The sequence below is a fragment of the Eurosta solidaginis genome, chromosome 2 (assembly GCF_040869045.1).
Source record: "Eurosta solidaginis isolate ZX-2024a chromosome 2, ASM4086904v1, whole genome shotgun sequence".
Lineage (NCBI taxonomy): Eukaryota > Metazoa > Arthropoda > Insecta > Diptera > Tephritidae > Eurosta > Eurosta solidaginis.
The window spans coordinates 254,621,146-254,648,192 of NC_090320.1; positions in this window are offsets into that span (position 1 = coordinate 254,621,146).

The following is a 27,047-nucleotide window of genomic DNA, read 5'->3' on the forward strand; positions in this document are numbered from 1 at the left end:
TATATATACTGATAATCAGCCGGAGATCAAGGACGTGATCTCACATAGTACTTTATCAAGAAGTGTCCTGGAAAGGAAAGCAGCATTGGAGAGGTACGCTTAGGCCGTACAATACATTTTTACTGAGCATCTATCAGAAAGCGAAAGAAGGTAAAAAAAGGTCGACAAGCTGGCGAAGGAGTATGCAGCACTCAATGAGTCGACGGTAGACGTCACAATACGTTAAAGAGAAATCAAAATGAAACAGGATTTGTCTATGTGCCATCAAGGAGCAAAGCCGCAAACAAAAGCGAAATTTCCAAATTCATGTGCAAATCCTATTATATTAGACTCACAAAGTGGCTCATATCTCTCAAGTGAGAAGATTTGAGGGCAAATATAGGCATAATAACTGGACACTAAACTTTCGCGTCACACGCTTATAAGTAAGGCCTTATCAGAGTCAGTAAATGTCGAAAGTATGAGTTTCAGAAATAAAGGATTGAGATCTGCGTTCATGGTTTTTGCTTGCTAGGTCAAGGCTGCACCTACTAGGGGTAGCAGAGTTCCCAAGATCTCTACGCAGCGATTGGGCTATGTGCTAGAAAACTTTTTGGTTTTGCCAAGAAGACGAAGTTATTTCTATGGTACCTACATCGGGTCCTCCATTTTGGTCGTCAAATAAGTTCCGGCAACACTATGAACACATTCATTCTATGTGAGTTTTTATTGGCCAACCGGTCCAACTGAACTGAACAGGTTCGCTTAATACCCCATTACATTTTCTTGAAAGATATGAAAGAATGACAATATAAATAACTTACAGCTTTTTTTGGTCATTGCAGCCTATTTCTATTACCTACAATTACCAAAAGTATTAACCAGCTTAATCAAATCTAGTAAGATCAAAAAATTAGAAAAAAATGCTTTCAATCAGAAAAAGTTGTTCTAATCGGGGTCACTCTTTGTAAGTGATTTTTGAAACACTCAAAATGTATTTCTGCCATGAAAAGCTTCTCAGTGAAAGTTCATCTGCCATAAAGATGCCCTTCAGAGTCGACATAAATCATATAGGTGCAGTCCCACCAGTTTATAGGGAAAATAAAAAAAGAACCAACGCGCCAAATGGAACAGAAGCTTGGCCTTACTTTCCTCGGATTTAAATCACGCCAAGTATTTATTTAATTAATTTTTATTTAAGAGCTACAAAGGAATAACATTTTTTCGAGAGCAAGATCAAAAAAACGTAATTGAACAAAAATCATTTAGGCGTTATTTATTCTCCTTTTTCCGAATTCATTAAGCATAATAAGACAAAAAACTGCAAACAAAACAAAAAACTACAACCAACAAAAAATTAGTATTTTGATTTAAGTTTTAATTAATTTTTGCTTCGTTTTACATCACTAAAGCTGTCAGTCAATCAAAGTACACACTCACACACAAACGAGAATAGACGCACACATTTATTAAAAATGCGACTACAATAGGTAAAAAAAAAGTTATTACAAAATTTTACTCATCTTATAAGTATTCTCTTGAAACAGCTCGCACTTTTTATTCCCGCTGCCATGCAATTTTGAAATGCTAACCAAAACTTAAAAAAAAAATTTAAATCACCAAAGCGGAAATAATGAACAAAAAGTAAATAACAAATTCAAAACTTAACTTAAATTAAAACTAAGTGTTGCCAACAACAGCAAAACTAATTTTGTACAGAGAATTTATGGTGAGCCGCGAATTCTATAGAACTAACGGGCCGACAAGCAAACTTAAGCAATCCCAAGTCGTCAGCTGCACTAAATAGCCTTCGAAACAACTGTAGCATCAGCTAAATGATAAACTTAAACAAAACACAATGAAAACTAGAGTAAAACAAAAAAATCAAATAGAATGCAAGAATGAAGTAGCAGCTGCACTTGTGGAAACTAAAATACTTTTAAGGGGCATAAATAAGGCTGAGGCATTGTGTAAGGAATAGTTAGAAGATTGTGACTTAGTAAGAGTTTGCATAAGAAAACACGAAGTAAACATTTGGCATGCAATTGTATTCGAATTTAATTTATATAACTCATAGATGAATTATGAAACTAAAAGAGATGTTCGAAGATTTGACGGAATATACAATGAACTTCCATTTGTTTATCGTACCTTTTATTCGATGGTTGGTTAGTTGCTGGGGCGCTCCAGTGCCAAAAACACGACCGCAAATATCGCACGGGGTGGCATTTTGGTGAACATTTTCTTAGATCCAATTGGCCAACTTTTTATTCATGTTTGTCACAATCAAAATCTTTCACATATCAATTGCTAAAGTCACATGTCAATTTCTAGTCTGGAAAGCGCAGTATTGCCATGATAGTTTTAATAAAAATATAATGCAGATAAGGTTGCCACCCATTAGGAACTCGTATCCCGATAGGATACAGTTTTAGTGTGAGCAAGGGCTGGGCATTCAACACGCCTGTTTCTTTGTTACCTTTCTCGCCGCATCTCATGCAAATGCTATTTAATGGGATACCCTTTCTCCCAGCATGCAGGCCAAGCGACCAGTGACTCTAAAGATGTCTTGCTTTGATCTATATAGCATGGGTTCTCTCTTCTACTGCTTTCGTAACTCTGCCACGTTGCTTTGTTATCTTGCAGCTGTTCGAGGAGTACCATTAAATGCCGCTAACTACTTGAATCTGACATGCATTTGTGTTTTTTTTTTTTTTTTTTTTGATTGATGAAATTAGATGATGCAATCCAAGCGCCTTTGCTGGATCCAGTTGGGATCCTGCCTTTACAAGTAAATTTGCTTTTTCTTGGCTTCAAGGCTCCTCTGTTCAGGTACCCAGGTACAAGGGGCTATCTTTGTGCGAAGTTTACTGGGGCTGGAAACAACCTCTCGCAGCAGCTGATCGCCTTAGGCGAAGTGATGAGAGCATTGAGCACCATGAGCGCTGTTTGGCTATGTGAGTAAAAGCACACCACGTTACCCTCACCGAGTCCTCCGTTAGGAGCGTACATGCCCATTCTATATCCAGTACGTCCACTTGAAAGATACTAGCAAAATTAGGCAGACAGACTGACGGCGTCACTTTAAATCTGCTCACAGAAGCCAACCGCTCACACGCCGCAGTCAATTTGGTGAAGAGTGGAAATGCGTAATTCCTTTTCACCGCGTTGTCCTCCAGTCGCTCATGATAGGAACTAAACCCTCCGATTAGAGGTAAATAAATGCATCACATCTTAGCGTTGTCGTCCGCTCAGACGAAATTTAACGTGATAAAGTCGGATATCGTGCGTATCATGTAAATATCCTAAACAAAAAATGTATCAAACAAGTAAGGAAGTTTAAGTTCGGGCATAACCGAACATTACATACTCAGTTGAGAGCTATGTTGACAACATAAGGGAAAATCACCATTTTGGAAAACGAACCTAGGGTAACCCTGGAATGTGTTTGTATGACATGTGTATAAAATGAAAGGCATTAAAGAGTATTTTATGAAGGAGTGGGCCATAGTTCTATAGGTGGACGCCATTTAGGGATATCGCCATAAAGGTGGATCAGGGTTGACTCTAGAATTTGTTTCTACAATATGGGCATCAAACAAAAGGTGCTAATGAGTATTATAAAAGGGAGTGATGCTTAGTTCCACAGGTGGACGCCGTTTCGAGATATCGCCATAAAGGTGGACCAGGTGTGATCCTAGAATTTGTTTGTACGATATGGGTATCAAATTAAAGGTATTAATTAGTATTTTAAAAGGGAGTAATTCTTAGTTCCATAGGTGGACGCCGTTTCGAGATATCGCCATAAAGGTGGACCAGGGGTGACCCTAGAATTTGTTTCTACAATATGGGCATCAAACGAAAGGTGCTAATGAGTATTATAAAAGGGAGTGATGCTTAGTTCCACAGGTGGACGCCGTTTCGAGATATCGCCATAAAGGCGGACCAGGTGTGATCCTAGAATTTGTTTGTACGATATGGGTATCAAATTAAAGGTATTAATGAGGGTTTTAAAAGGGAGTGGTGGATGTTGTATAGGTGGTCGCCTTTTCGAGATATCGCCATAAAGGTGGACCAGGGGTGACTCTAGAATGCGTTTGTACGATATGGGTATCAAATGAAAGGTATTAATTAGTATTTTAAAAGGTAGTAATCCTTAGTTCCATAGGTGGACGCCGTTTCGAAATATCGCCATAAAGGTGAACCAGGTGTAATCCTAGAATGTGTTTGTACGATATGGGTATCAAATGAAAGGTGTTAATGAGTATTTTAAAAGGGAGTATTTCTTAGTTCCATAGGTGGACGCCGTTTCGAGATATCGCCATAAAGGTGGACCAGGGGTGACCCTAGAATTTGTTTCTACAATATGGGCATCAAACAAAAGGTGCTAATGAGTATTATAAAAGGGAGTGATGCTTAGTTCCACAGGTGGACGCCGTTTCGAGATATCGCCATAAAGGTGGACCAGGTGTGATCCTAGAATTTGTTTGTACGATATGGGTATCAAATTAAAGGTATTAATGAGGGTTTTAAAAGGGAGTGGTGGATGTCGTATAGGTGGTCGCCTTTTCGAGATATCGCCATAAATGTGGACCAGGGGTGACTCTAGAATGCGTTTGTACGATATGGGTATCAAATGAAAGGTGTTAATGAGTATTTTAAAAGGGAGTAATTCTTAGTTCCATAGGTGGACGCCGTTTCGAGATATCGCCATAAAGGTGGACCAGGGGTGACCCTAGAATTTGTTTCTACAATATGGGCATCAAACGAAAGGTGCTAATGAGTATTATAAAAGGGAGTGATGCTTAGTTCCACAGGTGGACGCCGTTTCGAGATATCGCCATAAAGGTGGACCAGGTGTGATCCTAGAATTTATTTGTACGATATGGGTATCAAATTAAAGGTATTAATGAGGGTTTTAAAAGGGAGTGGTGGATGTCGTATAGGTGGTCGCCTTTTCGAGATATCGCCATAAATGTGGACCAGGGGTGACTCTAGAATGCGTTTGTACGATATGGGTATCAAATGAAAGGTGTTAATGAGTATTTTAAAAGCGAGTAATCCTTAGTTCCATAGGTGGACGCCGTTTCGAGATATCGCCTAAAGGTTGACCAGGGGTGAAACTAGAATTTGTTTGTACAATATGGGTATCAGAAGAAAGGTGTTAATGAGTATTTTAAAAGGGAGTAATCCTTAGTTCCATAGGTGGACGCCGTTTCGAGATATCGCCATAAAGGTGGACCAGGCGTGACCCTAGAATTTGTTTCTACAATATGGGCATCAAACGAAAGGCGTTAATGAGTATTTCAAAAGGGAGTGGGCCTTAGTTCTATAGGTGGACGCCGTTTCGAAATATCGCCATAAAGGTGGACAGGGGTGACTCTAGAATGTGTTTGTACGATATGGGTATCAAATTAAAAGTATTAATGAGAGTTTTAAAAGGGAGTGGTGGTAGTTGTATATGTGAAGGCGTTTTCCAGATATCGACCAAAATGTGGAGCCGGGTGACCCAGAACGTCATCTGTTGGATACCGCTAATTTATTTATATATGTAATACCTGCCAAGATTTATGGGTTTTTTATTTCGCTCTGCAGAACATTTTCATTTTCTTCTACTTAATATGGTAGGCGTCACAACCATTTTATAAAGTTTTTTCTAAAGTTATATTTCGCGTCAATAAACCAATCCTATTACCTCACCATGTTTCATCCCTTTTTTCGTATTTGGTATAGAATTATGGCATTTTTTTTCATTTTTCGTAATTTTCGATATCGAAAAAGTGGGCGTGGCCATAGTCGGATTTCGTCCATATTTCATACCAAGATAAAGTGAGTTCAAGTAAGTACGTGAACTAAGCTCATTAAAGATATGTCGATTTTTGCTCAAGTTATCGTGTTAACGGCCATGCGGAAGGACAGACAAACGACTGTATATAAAAACTGGGCTTGACATCAACCGATTTCGCCCGTTTTCACAGAAAACAGTTACCATCATAAAATCTATGCCCCTATCAAATTTCGAAAGGATTGGTTAATTTTTGTTCGACTTATGGCGTTAAAAGTATCCTAGACAAATTAAATGAAAAAGGGCGGAGCCACGCCCGTTTTGAAATTTTCTTTTAATTTTGTATTTTGTTGCACCATATTATTACTGGAGTTAAATGTTTACATAATTTACTTATATACTGTAAAGATATAAAATTTTTTGTAAAAATTATACTTTAAAAAAATTTTTTTCTTTTAAGTGGGCGTGGTCCTTCTCCGATTTTGCTAATTTTTATTGAGCACACACATAGTAATAGGAGTAACGTCCCTGCCAAATTTCATCATGATATCTTCAACGACTGCCAAATTACGGCTTGCAAAATTTTAAATTACCTTCTTTTAAAAGTAGGCGGTGCCGCGCCCATTGTCCAAAATTTTACTAAATTTCTATTCTGTGTCATAAATTCAACTCATGTACCAAGTTTCGTTGCTTTATCTGTCTTTGGTAATGATTTATCGCACTTTTTCGGTTTTTCGAAATTTTCGATATCGAAAAAGTGGGCGTGGTTATAGTCCGACATCGTTCATTTTAAATAGCGATCTGAGATGAGTGCTCAGGAACCTACGTACCAAATTTCATCAAGATACCTCAAAATTTACTCAAGTTATCGTGTAAACGGACGGACGGACGAACGGACGGACGGACATGGATCAATCAAATTTTTTTTCGATCCTGATTATTTTGATATATGGAAGTCTATATCTATCTCGATTCCTTTATATATGTACAACCAACCGTTATCCAATCAAACTTAATATACTCTGTGAGCTCTGCTCAACTGAGTATAAAAATATCAACAGTTCATCAGATTCATACAATTATTTCCATTTCTTTTTTCTCCTATACTTAAAGCTCGTTTTAAATTTTATTTGCAAAGCGTCGTTCAAACGTTTTTAATAAGCTGTTTGCAATATTAGTTTTAATTCACCTTTCAACAGAATTATTATCAATTTCATCGCATCAGTATTCCTAAGGGCCTTGTCGTCCCTAGTATGTACATACGTAATGTTTAGGGTAACAAATTATATTATGACTAATAATTGAACTTTTCCACATGCAATTGAAATTATTAGCGTAATTGGCTATTTATCTAAGCTCACCTCTAGGCCAATTTGGCGCTATTTAATAAACGTATTTTTTGTTTGAATCAACTCCCTCAAGTGTAAATGAAAATGTGCGAATAAATTTATTTTACTTAGGTTTTTATGTTACCTATGGTAAAAAGGATATTCAATTAGCTGCAGCGTGTTGGGAGTTTTCCATAAAAAGTGGCGAGGGTATAATAAATTATTAGGAGGTGCGTATTTAAATAGTTAGGCTGGTTTGAATAACATACAACAAAGAAGGTGACAACATATATACATATAATTATATTATGATATCTGTACTAATTAGCGAGACATTCTCATTTTGCGTTATACAATTGTTTCTATACTCAGCGTGTTTGCACACAGAGTATATTAACTTTGATTGGGTAACGGGTTGTTGTACAGGTATAAAGGAATCGAGATAGATATAAACTTTCATATATCAAAATCATCAAGATCGAAAAAAAATTTGATTGAGCCTTGTTCGTCCGTCCGTCCATCCGTCTGTCCGCTAACACGATAACTTGAGTAAATTTTGAGGTATTTTGATGAAATTTGGTACGTGGGTTCCTGGGAACTCATCTCAGACCGCTGTTTAAAATGAACGGTATCGGATTATAACCTCGCCCACTTTTTGGATATCGAATATTTCGAAAAACCGAAAAAGTGTGATAGTTAAAAAAAAAAATAAATGTAAGGCGCGATAACCTCCGAAGAGATCTAAGGCCGAGCTTCTCTTCCAATTTGCGTCGTGCTCCTCTTGATTTTCCCTACAAATCGGCCGGACGGGACCTACATGTTTTATGCCGACTCCGAACGGCATCTGCAAGGCAGATGAGTTTTCACTGAGAGCTTTTCATGACAGAAATACACCCGGAGTGCTTGCCAAACACTGCCGAGGGGCGACCCCGCTTAGAAAAATTTTCTTCTAATTGAAAAATCTTATTTCTAAAATTTTGATGTTGCTTTGCCCGGGAGTTGAACCCAGGGCATACGGTGTGATAGGCGGAGCACGCCACCATCACACCACGGTGGCCGCCGGTGTGATAGTTCATTATCAAAAGATTGAATACCTTTACCGTATATAAGAAAATTATGTCAACATTCAAGTCCAGTAATGATATGGTGAAACAAAAAAATACAAAAGTGAAAGAAAATTTCAAAATGGGCGAGGCTCCGCCCCTCTTCGTTAAATTTGTCTAGAATACTTTTAATGCCATAAGTCGAAAAAAATTTACCAATCCTTGTCAAATTTGATAGAGGCATAGATTCTATGACGATAACTATTTTCTATGAAAATCGGCGAAATCGGTTGAAGCCACGCCTAGTTTTTATACACAGTCTACCGTCTGTCCTTCCGCTCGGCCGTTAACACGATAACTTGAGCAAAAATCGATATATCTTTATGAAACTTAGTTCAGGTTCTTCTCTGAAACCACTTTATCGTGGTAAACAAAATGGCGGAAATCCGACTACGACCACGCCCATTTTCGAATCGATATCGAAAATTACGAAAAATGAAAAAAATTACATAATTCTATACTAAATGTGAACACAGGGATGAAACATGGGAATTTTATTAGTTTATTTATGCAAAATATAACTTTAGAAAAAACTTTGTGAAATGGGTGTGATAACTACCATATTAAGTAAGAGAAAATGAAAAAGTTCTGCAGCGCGAAATCAAAAGCCCTTGGATCTTTGCAGGAATACTGTATGGTATTTTAGATATACATAAATAAGTGGTACCCGAAAGACGATGTTCTGGGTCATCCTGGTCCACATTTTGGTCGAAATCGAAACGCCTTCACATATACAACTAAGGGCCTCTTCCTTTTAAAATACTCACTAAAACCTTTCATTTGATACCCGTATCGTACAAACAAATTCTAGAGTCACCCCTGGTCCACGTTTATGGCGATATCTTGAAAAGGCATCCACCTATAGAACTAAGGATCACTCCCTTTTAAAATACTCATTACAACCTTTCATTTGATACCCTTATCGTACAAGCACATTCTACAGCCACCCCTGGCCCACCTTTATGGCGATATCCCGAAATGGCGTCCACCTATAGAACTATGGCCCCTCCCTTTAAAAATACTCTTTAATACCTTCCATTTGATACCCATGCCATACAAAGAAATTCCAGGGTTACCCGAAGTTCATTTTCCTACGTGGTGATTTTCCTTTATTTTGTCTCCAAATCTCTCAGCTGAGTATGTAATATTCGATTACACCCGAACTTAGCCTTCCTTACTTGTTGTTATTGATATTAGAGAAAAATTACAAAGTTCACAAACGGCGATGGGTACTAGGACATGTTTCTGAATTTCACTTCTTCATCAACTAGTTTCTCGGGAGCCGAGTATTAAACTCGAAATGAATGCTCTGTTGCTCGCTTTGCGATTGGTCTCTAAGTATTGCCTATTTATTGTTTTTCCTCTATTCACAATGTTTTTTAATCCTAATTGTGTGGAATAATTATAGGCGCCCTTAAGAGCTTAGTAATTTGGAGTTTTATAGTATAGTTGTATAAGCAGCTATATGATACACCGATCTACTTGGCTAGCGATTGGTCGAACAACAAAATGAAATCGATCCCGTCGACGGAAAGAATACTTTCAGTATCTTGGATATGCGCAGCCTACGAGGCTCATATACCAAATGGAACCTTTACCTTGTGACACATACAAGTCTCGGTACAGCGAGAAGAGAGAGCACTTGGGTCAAGGACAAATAAAATCGCTCATTGCTACTTATAAAACAATTGGCTAGCCGTCACGTGACTACGATTTGTTACCGAATTAAAAAAAAAAACAAACACACTGAAGGAAGCTGTAGGTTTGTCAAAACACCTCGTTTAGAGCTGCTACGAGATGGCTTCATATGTATCGAAAACATTATGAACACAGTCCTGAGCAAAAAGATAAATAATGTTGATGTTCTGGTTTTTGATAGTACCGCCATAAATACATTATTATCCAATATGCGGATCTCACAAAGACTAGTGCTTGTTTAACAACCAAACTGAAATCCCCTATCAAAAACCGGGATCTCTATTATGTATAAACTCTGACAAATACGAAAAGGTTTCTTTACAAATACTGCTTGCTGCTTCTAGATCTGAAAGTTGTATCACTCCTAAAGCTGGAGTATTGGCCTGAAATGCGTCGAGTATGCGTGTTGTTGTTTTTGAAGCCATAAAGATACTCCCCGAAGATTTTGGAGTGTTTTATCGATGTTGCTGGTCCTTTGCCGGATATAGATTCGGTACGATTTAATACGACTACTTCGAAACTTTTACGCCGTTCCACTCGGCAGAGGTTCGGCTGCTAAAGAAACAAAATTCGCCACGGGTAGGAGTGAATGAAAATTTCTTTGGAGAACCTCTGAATTGTGCAGGCAACCCCTTGACCAGGATACGTTACACAACCCCTTCAATTATCATGGTATATTCTAAACCCCCTAATCCCTACAACAACAATAACAACAGCAGCAGCACAAAACGTGCTAAATCGTTCTTTCATGCGATTCGCATTTCCTAAATCTGCTATCACTGACTAGTCCTAAATTAAAGGCATGTGATGCCAGAAGGCCATGACAAGCCAGAATACCCACATTGACCTTATTGTTTTTTCTTTAAATTTATTATAATAGATTTGTTAATCTTATGTTATCTGACTTACACATAAGCTTCGACAGCCTATAGCCCCACTTAGTTAATGGATTCTAATTGGTGCTACTTACGGATGCTATGAAGAAAATTTACAAGCCATTTGTTTTCCGTCCTCTCTATTATTGTACATCTTCAATTTTCCTCGAGGCCGAGTTGTCAACAACCAACGCCGCATTAGCCTTCAAATTCCAACAAAATTACTATCAACTAAGGCATCAAGAAACCTGGCAAGATTTCTATCAGTGACATAAGATAGCATTATAAAAATTGTACAAAGAAAACAAATGAATATTTACGAAAACACTTAAAAGATAAAATACTTAACATTTTTTTTAGACAAACTGTCTGTGCAACAGCTTTGACTACAATCAAGAATTTTTAGATGCTAATTCGATCCGCTACTCAGCCAGTTGTTATTTGGAAATTTCCAGCTTCGGTAACGCAATCCTCCTACCTCATAATATTTTCAATTTCCATATAACTAAGAGCTTTCTTCGAAATAAAACAACAAACAAAACAAACGCTATATCAGACATTAGCTACTTGAAGAGTTTAAACTTAATTCGAATGCTAACCAACGTATACGAGAAAAGGAGTGGACAATTTCATTTGACAAACGTCGTGTACACTCAATTATAATCTGCAATGGAAAAAAAAACGTTGTCGCAATTTCATTTAAAAGGGTTTAGCCTTTTGCCCATTTTCTTAGCTTTAGTTTTCTTAAAGCCAATACGTTTATATAAAGTGCTTAGTACACTGAAAGAAAAATACGGGTAAATTAAACCGAAATTTCTGTTAATTTTTATCCACCGCAGCAAGATGTTGAATCAACTGCACACAAATCGTTGATTTGTAATTTACCGTTTTAGTAGTCAAATGAACAAAAAAGTTGTTGCGACAGCTTTGCACGAAAGTACAATGTTGCCATGTAAATAAATAAAGTAAGATGAGATAACCTCCGAAGAGATCTAAGGCCGAGCTTATCTTCCAATTTGCGTCGTGCTCCTATTTATTTTCCCTAAAAATTGGCCGGACGGGACCAACATATTTTATGCCGACTCCGAAAGGCATCTGCAAAGCAGATGAGTTTTCACTGAGAGTTTTTATAGTAGAAATACACTCGGAGCGCTTGCCAAACACTGCCGAGGGGCGACCCCGCTTAGAAAAATTTTCTTCTAATTGAAAAACCTTATTTCTAAAATGTTGATGTTGCTTTGCCCGGGGTGCGAACCCATGGCATAGGGTGTGGCAGGCGGAGCACGCTACCATCACACCACGGTGGCATTTACTAACCGAACGTCAATTGGGCTTACATCAAAAATGCTGCCACACATTAAATATTATACACTTTATTATTTTGTTTTATTAAAAGCACTTTCACCAAATTTTATATTTTATTATTAATTTAATTTATAGTTTTGAACTTCGCCTTGCAAATAGAAATGAAAATAGTAGTCACAAAACTGATTCTCAATTCTTTCAGTTGCAGCTCAGCTCATTCTCAATTTCTTCTCTCGCATGTAGTTGCCACACTTGATTGTTTCGAACAAAACTTGTATAAATGTTTGACATAACATTTTAAAAAGAGAACTTGTAAGTTATAGAGAAGTAAACAATCAAATCGCTAGAAGGTAATTCACCACTGGGGTAACTTTGCATGTAATTCGGCAAGTATAATTTTCGTAACACTTTAAGTTGAAACGATTCCAAAACAACTCAAACTTTTATGTTGTCGGAAACATCAACATTTTTTTTTTTTTTTTTTTTTTTTTTTTTTTTTTTTTTTTTTGTGTTTCGTGGAAGGAGGAAATGCTTTATGCACTGACCGGGATATTTAAGCCTCACTGCGAGACTCTCCGAGTGTAGGACTCCCTTCTTCCATGAAGGCCTACCCACTAAAACCTAACCTCCCACGGCCCGCGCAAATCCCCGTACCTGGGACCGCGTTTAGCATTACTTCGGGTACGGGTGCGCGCTACGTGAGCTCTATGGCTACTCTCACGCTAATGGGCTAGGCATCCGTCTTCTCGTTTACTGGTAAGTATATGCCTCACATATGTGCTGACCGTATCCCATCTGTCTCTTCGACAGGTCATGTTATTGATGACACTGCCCGGGGATAGGTCGCCAAGTACCTCTTCTACCCTCCTTCGCTGATGGGAGAAGTGCCTGCATTCGAAGAAGGTGTGGCGTACATCGTCTATTTCCCCACAGTACAGACAGCTCGGGCTATCAACCTTACCCATTCTGTGTAGGTATTTGCGGAAGTAACCATGTCCCGTTAGAAACTGGGTCAGGTAAAAGTCTACCTCTCCGTGCGGTCGCTTCAACCATGGATAAAGTTCAGGGATTAGTTCCCTAGTCCACTTTCCTACGATGCTGTTGCTCCACTGATCTTGCCAACGTCGGATCGATTCTTCTCGCGCCTGCATGGCAACAGCAGCTCTACTTGCTTGCGATCCGTTGTCATATATTGTTTTTCTTTCCTCAACGAGAAGATATATCGGTATGGTTCCCGCAACGACCAGGACAGCTTCAGCTGATACCGTGCGGTAAGCCGAAGATATTCGCAGCGCCCCTCTGCGTTGGACCGAGGTGAGGGCGACTCGGTTCTTCCGGTATTTCATTGCGTCCGCCCAGATTTCTGCACCATATAAGAGTATAGAATCCGAGGCTGATGCAAGCAACTTCCTTGTGCATGGCTTTGGGCCACCTGTGTTTGCCATTAATCTACTCAACTGCGCTATTATGCGCGCAGCTCTTTCGCAGGTCCCTCATATGTGATCCGAGAAGTTGAGTTTGCTGTCTAACCTCACTCCCAGATATTTCGTTGAAGCGAGTGTTTCTATTGGCTGGTCCCCAACCATCATGTTCCTGGTAGTGGGAATACGTCTCTTTGTGAGGATGACGATCTCCGTTTTGGCTGTTGCTAACTGAAGACCGTGCTCAGCCATCCACCTATTTACATTACGCATGACCTGGTTTAATTTTAGCTGTGCCAGCTCGCAGCTTGGTGCTGTTATCACAGCTGCCACGTCGTCTGCAAATGCAACGAGGAAGGTGCTTTCTGGCATGTCTAATCGAAGAAGACTGTCATAAGTTATATTCCAGAGATCGGGACCTAGTACCGAACCCTGGGCTGCTCCACCTGTTATTTTTACCTTTTTTTGACCGTGAGTACTTTCATATATTAGATACCTCTCTCTTAGGTAGTCCCTTAAAATTTCTAACAAATATTGCGGTACTTTGAAAGTGCTTTCTAGTGCCTCAAGCATGTCCTCCCACCTGGCTGAGTTAAAAGCGTTTTTGACGTCCAGCGTGACCAGCAACACTATAGGTCTTGCTCTGTGGCACGCTGTCTCGGCTTTCTTGACTGCGTCTATAACTTCTGCTATGGCATCTATTGTAGAGTGCCCCCTCCGAAAACCATGCTGTCTGGGCGACAGTCCTCCGGCGTCCTGTAACGCTCTGGTGAGGCGTTGCTTCAGGAGACTCTCCATCAATTTTCCTGCTGTGTCCAACATACATAGGGGACGGTAGGATGATGGAGAGCTGGGATCTCCTTTCCCCTTTGGAATGAGAACCAGTCGTGCTGTCTTCCATATGGTGGGGAAAATTCTTTCTTCGAGACATTTGTTGTACATGTGCAACATAAGTTCTGGGCAGTCGTTTGCAGCTAGTCTAATTGCCTCTGCGGGTATTCCGTCGGGCCCAGATGCTTTCCTAGGTTTCATAGTTCGCACGGCAGTTTTAAGCTCTTCTTCTTGGAATGGTTCCACGTTGCGATCTTCATGGGTAACGTACCCGCCCTCCCTAGGCAGTTGGGTGGGAAACAGGCCATCCACAATGTTCCTTATTTGGTTCTCGTCCATCAGCTGGTTTGGCGGACGGAACTTCTTCATTACTATCTTATATCCCTGCCCCCATGGGTCTCGATCCACTTCCTCGCAAAGCGCTTTCCAGCACTTAAGCTTGCTTTGCTTAATGGCAGCACTAAGAGCTTTCTTCGCTCCTTTGTACGCTTCCGACTTTTCTAGAGCCTCAGGACTGCCGCGCGCGCGAGTTGCTAGCCTTCGCATCCTGTGGAATATTTTCCGCAGCTCCGCGATTTCGCTATTCCACCAGTATACCTGCTTTTTACCCCTCCACACTCCCCTCCGTGGCATAGAGAGGTTGCAAGCGTGGCGAAGACAGCTCATTGTCTTTTCAACCGTCTCTTCCGTCGGACTGGAGTTGTTGATTATCCGTCGGGCATCCCCCAGTACTGATGCGGAGAACGTGGCAGAGTCGACCTTGGATGCGTCCCATGCTTTTGTTCTGCGTGGCCCGTTCGGAATCTGCCTCTGACCGGGATCGTTTAGGTGGAAAGTGATGTAGTTGTGATCGCTGCCAGTCAGATCCTCTATGACTCTCCATCCAGCAGCGGTCAGCAGCAGGCTTTCTGACACTAGTGTTACATCGGCGATCGAGTATCCAAAGCCTGGCCGTCGGTATGTAGGGGTCGTACCAGTGTTAAGCACGTTCAAACCGAGCCTGGCTGCCATCTCAAGGACTAACCTTCCACGGGTGTTAGTCTGCGGCATTCCCCATTCGACGGCTCTTGCGTTAAAGTCTCCCGCCACAACCAGGTTACTAGTTAAGTCCCTCAGGTCGCCTTCAATAAGTTCAAGCTTCTCCCTGAACGTTTGAATGGGATCATTCGGGGACAAGTAGCAGCTTACTATTGTGGTATTATTCGTAGTTAGGCGGACGTAGCCTTGTCCGGCAGCACGGTTCACAATATTGGCGTTTGCATCTGTCATCCAGATTGCGGCGGTGCCGGTGTTGTCTATATGCCAATCATTTCGGGCTCTATAGGGTTCGCTGATGATAACGCTGTTAGCTTTATGGTCTAAGACCAACTGTTGTAGTAGCTCATCAGCAAGTCTGCTCCGGTTTAGGTTGCCTTGGATAAAACTAATCACTATTGAATTGAGACTTTGGCCTTTGCAACAGCGAGTGCCGCTCTGAAAATGCTGCATGCTCCAGATCCAGGGACATGATCGAGCTTCTGTGTATTACACAGGTAACATTTTGGAGCTGCGGTACAGGCCGAAGCTTTGTGGCCGCTTTGCCCACACTTCCAGCAGGCGTTACTCCTGTCTGGACCCTTGCATTCTGCCTTCCGATGTCCGTAGCCGAGACACCTAAAGCAGCGTTGTACTTCTGCTCGCTGTCTGATTCGGCACTGTATCCATCCGATAGGAATTTTACCTTTCTTTAGTAGGGCGTTGCCAATATTCTCGTCCACTTCGACGACCGCCATTTTCTGTTCTCTTTGGTTTGCTGCGAACACAGAGACACGGAGAGGTCTAGTCATTTCTTCTTTTCCGACCTCCCTCCTTATTGCGTCTTGGATTTCTGTTTCAGTTGTGAGACAGTCCATGCCAAGTACTTCCAACTTCATCCGCTTGGAGAGCTGTTGTGCTTCACCGACCTCTCCTACTGCACTACCTATAGCTGCTCTGAAGGCCGTCCGGTCACTGCAGCGCGCCGTTTCAATCAGTACGTTACCAGATTTGGTTTTTCGTACTGACCGTACCACCGTACCTGTGTCATTAGGGCGGATCTGGCCGCGTATGGCCCCTAGTACCTGGGCATAGCTTTTGCCTTCCACAGGTTTTACCACGAAAGTTGCTGCTTGTCTCCTCTTTCTCGCCCGTTTTTGAGCTTTAGGAGCTTGGACGGGGGTTGCCTGCTTGGCTGGCTGGGCCCGCTGTTTCAGCCTCCGGCGCGCTACATTGGACCAAGACTCACCTTGCGAAAGCGTATTTGTTCTTTCATCTCGTTTCTTTTTGGCTTCCAAGTCCTCCGAGTGGGAATCTGCGCTCGTTCGTGCCCTCTTGCTTTTTCGGCCCGATTCTCTGCTCTCATCTACCTTTTGGGCCCTTAACGATCCCATGCAGCTTAACGCTTCCTCGAGAAGAGCCATACCGGTTTTTATGTCCTTGGACACGGTCTTCTGCTTGAGAGCGGTTTCCTGCATCTCGCGCAGCACTGATACCGCGTACTCCAGCAGTTCGTCTTGGCTCTTCCCTTCGAGGCTTGTGTAGGAGAGTGAGCCTCTTGGCGGAGTCGCACGTTTCTCCTTCCCAACAGCGCGCTGTGCAACGACATTGGGTGAGCTGACCGACGCTTTTTCCCTTGCAGTAGCAGGTGTTGACTGGCTGGGATTATTGCGCAGCTGAACGTTAGAGTTAAAGTTAAAGTTAAAGTTAAAGTTAAAGTTAAATTCAAAGTTATAAATAAAGTTAAAGTTAAATTTAAAGATAAAGTTAAATTTATAGTTAAAGATAAAGTTAAAGTTAAAGTGAATGTTAAAGTTAAAGCGAAAGTTAACAATAAAGTTAAAATAAAGTTAAAGTTAAAGTTAAAGTTAAAGTTAAAGTTAGAGTTAAAGTTAAAGTTAAAGTCAAAGCTAAAGTTAAAGTTAAAGTTAAAGTTAAAGTTAAATTTTTTTTTTTTTTTTTTGTTTTGTGTTTCGTGGAAGGGGGAAATGCTTTATGCACTGACCGGGATATTTAAGCCTCACTGCGAGACTCTCCGAGTGTAGGACTCCCTTCTTCCATGAAGGCCTACCCACTAAAACCTAACCTCCCACGGCCCGCGCAAATCGACGTACCTGGGACCGCGTTTAGCATTACTTCGGGTACGGGTGCGCGCTACGTGAGCTCTATGGCTACTCTCACGCTAATGGGCTAGGCATCCGTCTTCTCGTTTACTGGTAAGTATATGCCTCACATATGTGCTGACCGTATCCCATCTGTCTCTTCGACAGGTCATGTTATTGATGACACTGCCCGGGGATAGGTCGCCAAGTACCTCTTCTACCCTCCTTCGCTGATGGGAGAAGTGCCTGCATTCGAAGAAGGTGTGGCGTACATCGTCTATTTCCCCACAGTACAGACAGCTCGGGCTATCAACCTTACCCATTCTGTGTAGGTATTTGCGGAAGTAACCATGTCCCGTTAGAAACTGGGTCAGGTAAAAGTCTACCTCTCCGTGCGGTCGCTTCAACCATGGATCAAGTTCAGGGATTAGTTCCCTAGTCCACTTTCCTACGATGCTGTTGCTCCACTGATCTTGCCAACGTCGGATCGATTCTTCTCGCGCCTGCATGGCAACAGCAGCTCTACTTGCTTGCGATCCGTTGTCATATATTGTTTTTCTTTCCTCAACGAGAAGATATATCGGTATGGTTCCCGCAACGACCAGGACAGCTTCAGCTGATACCGTGCGGTAAGCCGAAGATATTCGCAGCGCCCCTCTGCGTTGGACCGAGGTGAGGGCGACTCGGTTCTTCCGGTATTTCATTGCGTCCGCCCAGATTTCTGCACCATATAAGAGTATAGAATCCGAGGCTGATGCAAGCAACTTCCTTGTGCATGGCTTTGGGCCACCTGTGTTTGCCATTAATCTACTCAACTGCGCTATTATGCGCGCAGCTCTTTCGCAGGTCCCTCATATGTGATCCGAGAAGTTGAGTTTGCTGTCTAACCTCACTCCCAGATATTTCGTTGAAGCGAGTGTTTCTATTGGCTGGTCCCCAACCATCATGTTCCTGGTAGTGGGAATACGTCTCTTTGTGAGGATGACGATCTCCGTTTTGGCTGTTGCTAACTGAAGACCGTGCTCAGCCATCCACCTATTTACATTACGCATGACCTGGTTTAATTTTAGCTGTGCCAGCTCGCAGCTTGGTGCTGTTATCACAGCTGCCACGTCGTCTGCAAATGCAACGAGGAAGGTGCTTTCTGGCATGTCTAATCGAAGAAGACTGTCATAAGTTATATTCCAGAGATCGGGACCTAGTACCGAACCCTGGGCTGCTCCACCTGTTATTTTTACCTTTTTTTGACCGTGAGTACTTTCATATATTAGATACCTCTCTCTTAGGTAGTCCCTTAAAATTTCTAACAAATATTGCGGTACTTTGAAAGTGCTTTCTAGTGCCTCAAGCATGTCCTCCCACCTGGCTGAGTTAAAAGCGTTTTTGACGTCCAGCGTGACCAGCAACACTATAGGTCTTGCTCTGTGGCACGCTGTCTCGGCTTTCTTGACTGCGTCTATAACTTCTGCTATGGCATCTATTGTAGAGTGCCCCCTCCGAAAACCATGCTGTCTGGGCGGCAGTCCTCCGGCGTCCTGTAACGCTCTGGTGAGGCGTTGCTTCAGGAGACTCTCCATCAATTTTCCTGCTGTGTCCAACATACATAGGGGACGGTAGGATGATGGAGAGCTGGGATCTCCTTTCCCCTTTGGAATGAGAACCAGTCGTGCTGTCTTCCATATGGTGGAGAAAATTCTTTCTTCGAGACATTTGTTGTACATGTGCAACATAAGTTCTGGGCAGTCGTTTGCAGCTAGTCTAATTGCCTCTGCGGGTATTCCGTCGGGCCCAGATGCTTTCCTAGGTTTCATAGTTCACACGGCAGTTTTAAGCTCTTCTTCTTGGAATGGTTCCACGTTGCGATCTTCATGGGTAACGTACCCGCCCTCCCTAGGCAGTTGGGTGGGAAACAGGCCATCCACAATGTTCCTTATTTGGTTCTCGTCCATCAGCTGGTTTGGCGGACGGAACTTCTTCATTACTATCTTATATCCCTGCCCCCATGGGTCTCGATCCACTTCCTCGCAAAGCGCTTTCCAGCACTTAAGCTTGCTTTGCTTAATGGCAGCACTAAGAGCTTTCTTCGCTCCTTTGTACGCTTCCGACTTTTCTAGAGCCTCAGGACTGCCGCGCGCGCGAGTTGCTAGCCTTCGCATCCTGTGGAATATTTTCCGCAGCTCCGCGATTTCGCTATTCCACCAGTATACCTGCTTTTTACCCCTCCACACTCCCCTCCGTGGCATAGAGAGGTTGCAAGCGTGGCGAAGACAGCTCATTGTCTTTTCAACCGTCTCTTCCGTCGGACTGGAGTTGTTGATTATCCGTCGGGCATCCCCCAGTACTGATGCGGAGAACGTGGCAGAGTCGACCTTGGATGCGTCCCATGCTTTTGTTCTGCGTGGCCCGTTCGGAATCTGCCTCTGACCGGGATCGTTTAGGTGGAAAGTGATGTAGTTGTGATCGCTGCCAGTCAGATCCTCTATGACTCTCCATCCAGCAGCGGTCAGCAGCAGGCTTTCTGACACTAGTGTTACATCGGCGATCGAGTATCCAAAGCCTGGCCGTCGGTATGTAGGGGTCGTACCAGTGTTAAGCACGTTCAAACCGAGCCTGGCTGCCATCTCAAGGACTAACCTTCCACGGGTGTTAGTCTGCGGCATTCCCCATTCGACGGCTCTTGCGTTAAAGTCTCCCGCCACAACCAGGTTACTAGTTAAGTCCCTCAGGTCGCCTTCAATAAGTTCAAGCTTCTCCCTGAACGTTTGAATGGGATCATTCGGGGACAAGTAGCAGCTTACTATTGTGGTATTATTCGTAGTTAGGCGGACGTAGCCTTGTCCGGCAGCACGGTTCACAATATTGGCGTTTGCATCTGTCATCCAGATTGCGGCGGTGCCGGTGTTGTCTATATGCCAATCATTTCGGGCTCTATAGGGTTCGCTGATGATAACGCTGTTAGCTTTATGGTCTAAGACCAACTGTTGTAGTAGCTCATCAGCAAGTCTGCTCCGGTTTAGGTTGCCTTGGATAAAACTAATCACTATTGAATTGAGACTTTGGCCTTTGCAACAGCGAGTGCCGCTCTGAAAATGCTGCATGCTCCAGATCCAGGGACATGATCGAGCTTCTGTGTATTACACAGGTAACATTTTGGAGCTGCGGTACAGGCCGAAGCTTTGTGGCCGCTTTGCCCACACTTCCAGCAGGCGTTACTCCTGTCTGGACCCTTGCATTCTGCCTTCCGATGTCCGTAGCCGAGACACCTAAAGCAGCGTTGTACTTCTGCTCGCTGTCTGATTCGGCACTGTATCCATCCGATAGGAATTTTACCTTTCTTTAGTAGGGCGTTGCCAATATTCTCGTCCACTTCGACGACCGCCATTTTCTGTTCTCTTTGGTTTGCTGCGAACACAGAGACACGGAGAGGTCTAGTCATTTCTTCTTTTCCGACCTCCCTCCTTATTGCGTCTTGGATTTCTGTTTCAGTTGTGAGACAGTCCATGCCAAGTACTTCCAACTTCATCCGCTTGGAGAGCTGTTGTGCTTCACCGACCTCTCCTACTGCACTACCTATAGCTGCTCTGAAGGCCGTCCGGTCACTGCAGCGCGCCGTTTCAATCAGTACGTTACCAGATTTGGTTTTTCGTACTGACCGTACCACCGTACCTGTGTCATTAGGGCGGATCTGGCCGCGTATGGCCCCTAGTACCTGGGCATAGCTTTTGCCTTCCACAGGTTTTACCACGAAAGTTGCTGCTTGTCTCCTCTTTCTCGCCCGTTTTTGAGCTTTAGGAGCTTGGACGGGGGTTGCCTGCTTGGCTGGCTGGGCCCGCTGTTTCAGCCTCCGGCGCGCTACATTGGACCAAGACTCACCTTGCGAAAGCGTATTTGTTCTTTCATCTCGTTTCTTTTTGGCTTCCAAGTCCTCCGAGTGGGAATCTGCGCTCGTTCGTGCCCTCTTGCTTTTTCGGCCCGATTCTCTGCTCTCATCTACCTTTTGGGCCCTTAACGATCCCATGCAGCTTAACGCTTCCTCGAGAAGAGCCATACCGGTTTTTATGTCCTTGGACACGGTCTTCTGCTTGAGAGCGGTTTCCTGCATCTCGCGCAGCACTGATACCGCGTACTCCAGCAGTTCGTCTTGGCTCTTCCCTTCGAGGCTTGTGTAGGAGAGTGAGCCTCTTGGCGGAGTCGCACGTTTCTCCTTCCCAACAGCGCGCTGTGCAACGACATTGGGTGAGCTGACCGACGCTTTTTCCCTTGCAGTAGCAGGTGTTGACTGGCTGGGATTATTGCGCAGCTGAACGTTAGAGTTAAAGTTAAAGTTAAAGTTAAAGTTAAAGTTAAATTCAAAGTTATAAATAAAGTTAAAGTTAAATTTAAAGATAAAGTTAAATTTATAGTTAAAGATAAAGTTAAAGTTAAAGTGAATGTTAAAGTTAAAGCGAAAGTTAAAGTTATAAATAAAGTTAAATTTAAAGTTAAAAATAAAATGAATGTTAAAGTTAAAGCGAAAGTTAACAATAAAGTTAAAATAAAGTTAAAGTTAAAGTTAAAGTTAAAGTTAAAGTTAGAGTTAAAGTTAAAGTTAAAGTCAAAGCTAAAGTTAAAGTTAAAGTTAAAGTTAAAGTTAAATTTTTTTTTTTTTTTTTTGTTTTGTGTTTCGTGGAAGGGGGAAATGCTTTATGCACTGACCGGGATATTTAAGCCTCACTGCGAGACTCTCCGAGTGTAGGACTCCCTTCTTCCATGAAGGCCTACCCACTAAAACCTAACCTCCCACGGCCCGCGCAAATCGACGTACCTGGGACCGCGTTTAGCATTACTTCGGGTACGGGTGCGCGCTACGTGAGCTCTATGGCTACTCTCACGCTAATGGGCTAGGCATCCGTCTTCTCGTTTACTGGTAAGTATATGCCTCACATATGTGCTGACCGTATCCCATCTGTCTCTTCGACAGGTCATGTTATTAATGACACTGCCCGGGGATAGGTCGCCAAGTACCTCTTCTACCCTCCTTCGCTGATGGGAGAAGTGCCTGCATTCGAAGAAGGTGTGGCGTACATCGTCTATTTCCCCACAGTACAGACAGCTCGGGCTATCAACCTTACCCATTCTGTGTAGGTATTTGCGGAAGTAACCATTTCCCGTTAGAAACTGGGTCAGGTAAAAGTCTACCTCTCCGTGCGGTCGCTTCAACCATGGATCAAGTTCAGGGATTAGTTCCCTAGTCCACTTTCCTACGATGGTGTTGCTCCACTGATCTTTCCAACGTCGGATCGATTCTTCTCGCGCCTGCATGGCAACAGCAGCTCTACTTCCTTGCGATCCGTTGTCATATATTGTTTTTCTTTCCTCAACGAGAAGATATATCGGTTTTCTGCACCATATAAGAGTATAGAATCCGAGGCTGATGCAAGCAACTTCCTTGTGCATGGCTTTGGGCCACCTGTGTTTGCCATTAATCTACTCAACTGCGCTATTATGCGCGCAGCTCTTTCGCAGGTCCCTCGTATGTGATCCGAGAAGTTGAGTTTGCTGTCTAACCTCACTCCCAGATATTTCGTTGAAGCGAGTGTTTCTATTGGCTGGTCCCCAACCATCATGTTCCTGGTAGTGGGAATACGTCTCTTTGTGAGGATGACGATCTCCGTTTTGGCTGTTGCTAACTGGAGACCGTGCTCAGCCATCCACCTATTTACATTACGCATGACCTGGTTTAATTTTAGCTGTGCCAGCTCGCAGCTTGGTGCTGTTATCACAGCTGCCACGTCGTCTGCAAATGCAACAAGGAAGATGCTTTCTGGCATGTCTAATCGAAGAAGACTGTCGTAAGTTATATTCCAGAGATCGGGACCTAGTACCAAACCCTGGGCTGCTCCACCTGTCATTTTTACCTTTTTTTGACCGTGAGTACTTTCATATATTAGATACCTCTCTCTTAGGTAGTCCCTTAAAATTTCTAACAAATATTGCGGTACTTTGAAAGTGCTTTCTAGTGCCTCAAGCATGTCCTCCCACCTAGCTGAGTTAAAAGCGTTTTTGACGTCCAGCGTGACCAGCAACACTATAGGTCTTGCTCTGTGGCACGCTGTCTTGGCTTTCTTGACTGCGTCTATAACTTCTGCTATGGCATCTATTGTAGAGTGCCCCCTCCGAAAACCATGCTGTCTGGGCGACAGTCCTCCGGCGTCCTGTAACGCTCTGGTGAGGCGTTGCTTCAGGAGACTCCCCATCAATTTCCCTGCTGTGTCCAGCATACATAGGGGACGGTAGGATGATGGAGAGTTGGGATCTCCTTTCCCTTTTGGAATGAGAACCAGTCGTGCTGTCTTCCATATGGTGGGGAAAATTCTTTCTTCGAGACATTTGTTGTACATGTGCAACATAAGTTCTGGGCAGTCATTTGCAGCTAGCCTAATTGCCTCCGCGGGTATTCCGTCGGGCCCAGATGCTTTCCTAGGTTTCATAGTTCGCACGGCAGTTTTAAGCTCTTCTTTTTGGAATGGTTCCACGTTGCGATCTTCATGGGTAACGTACCCGCCCTCTCTAGGCAGTTGGGTGGGAAACAGGCCATCCACAATGTTCCTTATTTGGTTCTCGTCCATCAGCTGGTTTGGCGGACGGAACTTCTTCATTACTATCTTATATCCCTGCCCCCATGGGTCTCGATCCACTTCCTCGCAAAGCGCTTTCCAGCACTTAAGCTTGCTTTGCTTAATGACAGCACTAAGAGCTTTCTTCGCTCCTTTGTACGCTTCCGACTTTTCTAGAGCCTCAGGCCTGCCGCGCGCGCGAGTTGCTAGCCTTCGCATCCTGTGGCATATTTTCCGCAGCTCCGCGATTTCGCTGTTCCACCAGTATACCTGCTTTTTACCCCTCCACACTCCCCTCCGTGGCATAGAGAGGTTGCAAGCGTGGCGAAGACAGCTCATTGTCTTTTCAACCGTCTCTTCCGTCGGACTGGAGTTGTTGATTATCCGTGGGGCATCCCCCAGTACTGATGCGGAGAACGTGGCAGAGTCGACCTTGGATGCGTCCCATGCTTTTGTTCTGCGTGGCCCGTTCGGAATCTGCCTCTGACCGGGATCGTTTAGGTGGAAAGTGATGTAGTTGTGATCGCTGCCAGTCAGATCCTCTATGACTCTCCATCCAGCAGCGGTCAGCAGCAGGCTTTCTGACACTAGTGTTACATCGGCGATCGAGTATCCAAAGCCTGGCCGTCGGTATGTAGGGGTCGTACCAGTGTTAAGCACGTTCAAACCGAGCCTGGCTGCCATCTCAAGGACTAACCTTCCACGGGTGTTAGTCTGCGGCATTCCCCATTCGACGGCTCTTGCGTTAAAGTCTCCCGCCACAACCAGGTTACTAGTTAAGTCCCTCAGGTCGCCTTCAATAAGTTCAAGCTTCTCCCTGAACGTTTGAATGGGATCATTCGGGGACAAGTAGCAGCTTACTATTGTGGTATTATTCGTAGTTAGGCGGACGTAGCCTTGTCCGGCAGCACGGTTCACAATATTGGCGTTTGCATCTGTCATCCAGATTGCGGCGGTGCCGGTGTTGTCTATATGCCAATCATTTCGGGCTCTATAGGGTTCGCTGATGATAACGCTGTTAGCTTTATGGTCTAAGACCAACTGTTGTAGTAGCTCATCAGCAAGTCTGCTCCGGTTTAGGTTGCCTTGGATAAAACTAATCACTATTGAATTGAGACTTTGGCCTTTGCAACAGCGAGTGCCGCTCTGAAAATGCTGCATGCTCCAGATCCAGGGACATGATCGAGCTTCTGTGTATTACACAGGTAACATTTTGGAGCTGCGGTACAGGCCGAAGCTTTGTGGCCGCTTTGCCCACACTTCCAGCAGGCGTTACTCCTGTCTGGACCCTTGCATTCTGCCTTCCGGTGTCCGTAGCCGAGACACCTAAAGCAGCGTTGTACTTCTGCTCGCTGTCTGATTCGGCACTGTATCCATCCGATCGGAATTTTACCTTTTTTGAGTAGGGCGTTGCCAATATTCTCGTCCACTTCGACGACCGCCATTTTCTGTTCTCTTTGGTTTGCTGCGAACACAGAGACCCGGAGAGGTCTAGTGATTTCTTCTTTTCCGACCTCCCTCCTTATTGCGTCTTGGATTTCTGTTTCAGTTGTGAGACAGTCCATGCCAAGTACTTCCAACTTCATCCGCTTGGAGAGCTGTTGTGCTTCACCGACCTCTCCTACTGCACTACCTATAGCTGTTCTGAAGGCCGTCTGGTCACTGCAGCGCGCCGTTTCAATCAGTACGTTACCAGATTTGGTTTTTCGTACTGACCGTACCACCGTACCTGTGTCATTAGGGCGGAGCTGCCCGCGTATGGCCCCTAGTACCTGGGCATAGCTTTTGCCTTCCACAGGTTTTACCACAAAAGTTGCTGCTTGTCTCCTCTTTCTCACCCGTTTTTGAGCTTTAGGAGCTTGGACGGGGGTTGCCTGCTTGGCTGGCTGGGCCCGCTGTTTCAGCCTCCGGCGCGCTACATTGGACCAAGACTCACTTTGTGAAAGCGTATTTGTTCTTTCATCTCGTTTCTTTTTGGCTTCCAAGTCCTCCGAGTGGGAATCTGAGCTCGTTCGTGCCCTCTTGCTTTTTCGGCCCGATTCTCTGCTCTCATCTACCTTTTGGGCCCTTAACGATCCCATGCAGTTTAACGCTTCCTCGAGAAGAGCCATACCGGTTTTTATGTCCTTGGACACGGTCTTCTGCTTGAGAGCGGTTTCCTGCATCTCGCGCAGCACTGATACCGCATACTCCAGCAGTTCGTCTTGGCTCTTCCCTTCGAGGCTTGTGTATGAGAGTGAGCCTCTTGGCGGAGTCGCACGTTTCTCCTTCCCAACAGCGCGCTGTGCAACGACATTGGGTGAGCTGACCGACGCTTTTTCCCTTGCAGTAGCAGGTGTGGACTGGCTGGGGTTATTGCGCAGCTGTGCTTTCGCTGCCTTTGTCTTTTCCGCCGATTCGGTGCCTTGTGTGGGCATTACCGACAAGGTCGCTTTAGCGGGGGTTGTTAAAACCGGCGATCTCTGCACTTTAGTGCTCTTCTTGAACACCGCTTCATCGCCCCTTTCTTTCTCGCTTTCTCTACTTTTATCTTCCTTTGTTGTTTTTATTTTGTTGCTCATTTATTCTATTGGGTCTCCGCTTCAAGCCGCTATCTCCGCACGATGTGCAGTCGCCGTCTTCAATTCCCGTGGTTATCTTTGCAGAAGCAGGGAGGCCACGCGTGGGTTGACACAGGTCCTTATGGGAGTCTGTGTTCAGAGCCAGAATACAGCGTTAGTCAGGAGTCGTCTCAACTGAGCCTGCACCACCAACTTAATGGCGACGTGCTTCGAACGTACTTGAAGACCTGCCAAGGTTTTAACGAGACGGAGACGATGCCGATATTAACCTACCAGCCGTTTCGGCAAGGTGTCACCCTTGCTTATTAAGGTAGTAGCCTATCGTCATCGCCAGCCCGTAGCAATCAGTTCATAATCATATTTCCAGTTTTGGTCAACAGGATCTTACTGGTCTCGATCCTGTGGATGCTTGATGGGGTATTTTAGGGCGGCATCCTATCGCCCTTCCA